Source organism: Dromiciops gliroides, chromosome 2, assembly GCF_019393635.1.
Source record: "Dromiciops gliroides isolate mDroGli1 chromosome 2, mDroGli1.pri, whole genome shotgun sequence".
NCBI lineage: Eukaryota > Metazoa > Chordata > Mammalia > Microbiotheria > Microbiotheriidae > Dromiciops > Dromiciops gliroides.
In genome coordinates, this window is record NC_057862.1 from 612,381,876 (window position 1) to 612,386,791 (window position 4,916).

General features: G+C 39.5%; 1 non-coding gene across 1 annotated transcript; it reads right to left on the reverse strand.

The window, feature by feature from the left end:
• Positions 1-4,029: 4,029 nt before the first annotated feature.
• LOC122744898 lies at positions 4,030-4,136 on the reverse strand. Its single transcript, XR_006355233.1, has one exon. It is a non-coding gene; the product is annotated as a U6 spliceosomal RNA (small nuclear RNA).
• Between the last annotated feature and the right edge of the window lie 780 nt (positions 4,137-4,916).

The window sequence follows — 4,916 nt, forward strand, 5'->3', positions numbered from 1 at the left end:
GATTATTAAGGGCCTCAGTTCTAAAACAATGATCTTAAGAACAGAACTGTGTTCCGGGGTACTTGTTGTTTTGAAGCCAACTTAACCCATCTTCTTGAATTGCCATATGGACTAGGGGTATGTAGGAAGCCGTGAATGTATCAAGTCTGACCTAATTTGTTGTTTGCAGCTCTAGCTGGATTCCCTGGGTGTCCTTGGGAATGGAACCAGCTACAAGGACAGATGCCAGTCAGTCTACACCACACTGAGAAACTGTTTGTGTAGCTGAGAACCTTGCAGATAATCAGACCATCCTAGCTTCATAGTCTAGCAGTTCCAAAGGGAAAAGAATGCTGCTTTTGCTATCTTACTTACCCAGGGTCCCCCTTCCTTTTTTTCCTTTTTTATCCCTTCCCTTTTAGGAGGGGATAAATCCTTGCCCCACTCCTACTGTTCCCTGACATCTCTCATGTCACTGCCCTTTGGGAGAAGTTTGCCCTTTATTCCCCCCTTTACTACAACTTAATACCTCCCGAACATTGTTGTACCTCATAAATATGCAAACTTCTGTCTGAATTGTGAACTCCTTGCACCTGTATAGGAGTTCCAGACGCATTTTCATTTCTCTTAGAACAAATCCAGTTGAGATGGATGCCCCAAGACTTTGTGATATGTGCATGTGTGCATGTGCATATGTATGCATATGTACTTGCATATCCATATTAATATTTGTACACACAGCTATAGGCATACATATCTGTACATATATGTGTGTATACATAGATATATATGTGCATTTATACATTATGTGTGTGTATTTATGTTGTTATCATACTTGTCCCTTCCCTTTGTTGCTAGCTCCAGTTTTGTCTGCTAAAGGGTTTGTTTGAACACAGTTGTTCCATAATGAGTGCAGGGACTATCTCTTACTTTTCTTTGTATCCCCAGCTCTTGGCACAATCTTTGGCACATAGTAGGCACTTAAAAATTAAATGTTTATTGATTGACAAATAAGCCTGTCTTCTCCTGCACACTTCCTCCTATTGTTTGATCCTCCTCTTCTTCTCTTTTAAATTTTCAGTAAATTGAGAACAAAACCACAACAAGACCCCACTCCCATCCCCTCCCTAACTCTAGTTCCAATTATTTAGTCACTGGTTTCTATATGGCTCCAGTAAGGACTCAACTGCCTTCATCAATCCAGACACCGTCCTCATTCCTGCTCAGCCATTTTGCTCCAGGAGATCTCTGTTTTAAATCACCTGAACAGCTTTTTACCTACATCCAACTATGATGGGTCCAGTCTAGCACTGACCACCAGCAGAGGCATTCTGAGTATCCTTCTCAGTGACTTGATGTGCCCTGTTGAAACCACACATCCATCACCCGAAACACTGTCACAGGCACAGTTTCTGCCATCTCCTAGGGCATTGCCCACAGCATACCCCCAGTATCTCCTAGGCACAGCCATGCCCTGGGCATGGCACCTGTCCCACATATTATTCCAGGTAAGTAAGCTGGGACCAGGCCAGAGGATGGGCACGGGCACTCTTAACCTCCATCTTAGTACATTGCATAGCTCCCTCTGTGAAGCACTGAGAAAGACACAGGTATTGCTTTCTCTGAACCTCAGAGCAGGTCTGAGCCCTGTATACTTGCCTGTGGCAGGGTCTGGGACAGTTTCAGGCACAGTTTCTATGTTGGAATAGGAACATCAAAGCACAGAGCTGGACACAAGAAGCCCGGGTCAATCTGAGTTTGTCACTGTGCTACATCCTGGAAACTCCTACTCAGGTATCTGAGGTGGTACCTGGGAAAGTAGAAGGGGAGATACTGAATGCCATAGGCTCGAGGATGCTGCAAGTAGGTCTTGCAGGGAGAGAGGTAGGGAGTAGGGAGAATTGTCTGCTGTGCTGGGATTGGGCTCTGCTAGGCCCTGACATCAACACTGGTATGCCATTTAATCTTTCTAAAGCCTCAGATTTTTCATCTCTAAAATAGAGATAATAAGGGCTTTAGTACCTAACTCTTAAAGTTATTATGACACTGATTAAAATACTATTCAAACTTCATCTATTGAAACATCAGTTTGGGGGAAACTAGGTGGCACAATGGATAAAGCACGGCCCTGGATTTAGGAGTACCTGAGTTCAAATCTGACCTCAGACACTTGACACTCATTAGCTGTGTGACCCTGGGCAAGTCACTTAACCCTCATTGCCCTACAAACATCGCGCCCCCCCCCCCCCCCGGAAAAAAAAAAAAAGAAGAAAAAAAAAAAAGAAACATAAGTTTTTATTTGGATCAGTTGTCGAATTGGACACACAACCTATACACTCCCCTGGCACTCAGTAACTATCTGACTTGGTAACAAAGCAGGGTTTTTGGTTTCTGTAAGGCCAAAGATGGCTTGCCACGCTTGTGGGAGCACAGGGGTACGAGAAAGCTATGCCACCTATCTAAGTATAGAGAAAAGGGTTTTGGAGTAAACAGCAAAGAGTCTGGGGCAGTATGGGGTGGAAGAAAGGGAGGTACCTGTGGCCAGAGTTGTCAGAGAGAGGCACTGAGGTGAATGTCAGGAGCACTGGTGCTCCCAACCCTCACCTCTCTGTGCTGTGTTGGACCCAGCCTACTCACCTGGGGTGGTGCCTGTGGCAGTTCTTGAAGCAGTATCCTGAGAAGATTGCTGGGGTAATGCATGGAGGTTATGCCTTGGGTGATGCTTGGAGCCACTCGTTTTACAGAGGAGGCAATTGAGGGCCAGATGAAGAAATAAATTGGCTAAAATCACATAGAATTCTTTAAGAGAGTGGTGTTTCTGAAGCAGATCAATAGAGAATGATCAAAAAAAAAAATAAAAACAACAAAAACAAACACCTGCTATGTTTCTCAACTTTAAATATGTTGCATCTTATAAAACTATTAAGGAAAAAAAAAACCCAGATGAATAAAAACGTATTCCAGATGCTGCTCTGATGTATGATGATTAAAAATAAGATAGACAAAGTTTCTGCATAATTTAATCATTCTATTAACAAGGCCAGCAGGTTATTAATAAAAGCATGGTCATTGACAATCTCTCTTGGACCAAAGACAACCACTGTGGTGGGGCACAGAAATGATATAACCTTGAAACAGCAGGTGGTCAATGGAGCCAAGAATTGAACCCTGCATAGAGAGATTACCTCCAGCCTTGGGCTATCAATTCCAAGAATGTCCTCTTCAGTGGACTTAAGGACCTTGAGTGACACCACCCTTCAGAACCCTTCAGCTATCTAGATAAACATCTGTCTCCACCCAAGATTCCTTGAAACCTTGGGATAGCTTTGACCAAGATGAAGAGATTTAATGCAATCTTATTTCAAGGAGAAACTGGACCTCTAAAAGTCAGGGCTTTGGAAGTATGGGGGAAGCTCTGAATTCCCCAAGGTATGAGTTATTAATAAGCATTTTTCACAGATGTTACCTTCTCTTTGATCATTTCTGCAATGGTAATTAGTCAATCAATATGATAGATGCATTCTTTTGAACTGCAAAGATTTTGTTCCAAAGTAACTTGAGAATAGAAGAATTATTAGAATCATTAGGACCATCTTTCCCAAACCTATTTGTTATTTATTTGTTTTTCCTCTACCTATGAGGAAGTCACCAGAGCTACAAAAGGATAACAGAAGTGATTATTCAATATTGCTATTAATTGTTTAAACAACTGCATAAACTTGCAAAAAACTTACAAAATGTCACCTTTGCTTTGTTAATTAAAATATTTTGCCACAGAGATTGGGAATGTTATGCATATGTCGGGAGATATTATAGCAAAAAAATTTGTGATTTTAAAAAATCCCTGTCTCAATTTTTTTTATAAAAGTATTTTGTTATTTTCCAGTTACATGTAGAGACCGTTTTCAACATTTGTTTTTGTAAGATTTCTAGTTTCAAATTTTTCTCCCCCCCTCCCCAAGACAGCAAGCAATCTGATATAGGTTATACATATACAATAACATTAAATTTATTTCTGCATTAGTCATATTATAAGAGAAGAATCAGAGCAAAAATATGCAATGCTTCACTAATTTGTGGATTACCCTTGCACAAGGGTCTTGCTAATCTTCTCTGTGTTGTTCCAATTTTAGTATATGTGCTGCCAAAGTGAGCACCTGTTTCAATCTTAGAGCGCTTTTTTCATTTTGATTTTCTGTGCCATTTTACTACACATTTTGGGGGGATTTACTTTGTCCAGAATGATATTATGTGGTTTAAAAAATGTTGAATATTAAAGAACTTGTTCTTGACCTGATACAAAGACTTTCAGTAATTATTTGCTATCAACATTTACTACTCTTCTGACTTGCTGTTTAATCTTATGGGACATCAGTTAAAGGTTGCTTGTTTCCTGAAAGTTTATGGTTCATGAAGCCAAGCCAGGTTTTTGTATGTGAAGACTATATTTTATAGAAATATTTATTGAGTTTGACCTTAAATTCTTCAGGGAGGAGGTTCCATAAATTGAATTGTCCTTGAACAGACAGAGAATAGAATCATATTAGTCCTGTTGGACAAGCTCATATTTGAAATGGCTAAACTTAAAAAATTCAAATTGTATGCCAGATAATACTTTCTCCTACCCCCTTATCATCTCTTATAAATATCCTCTTTTATGTATTTATTAAATTCTTTTAATATATGAACAGTTGATATAGTTCACCCCCAAAATGTACATTCTTACAATAGAAAATATGCTTATATATCTTATGTTCCTATGTAGAATCAATTGGGCTTTAATAGCATTGTCATCATATGTAGTCTTCCCTTCTTATCCTTTCCAATCTATCTGCCATATATGTTTTTAGCAATTTTCCTAAAGTAAATTTGATCAACAACCTTCAATAACTTTTTATTGCCTTTAGGATAAATTATAAACTCCTTAGCTTAATATT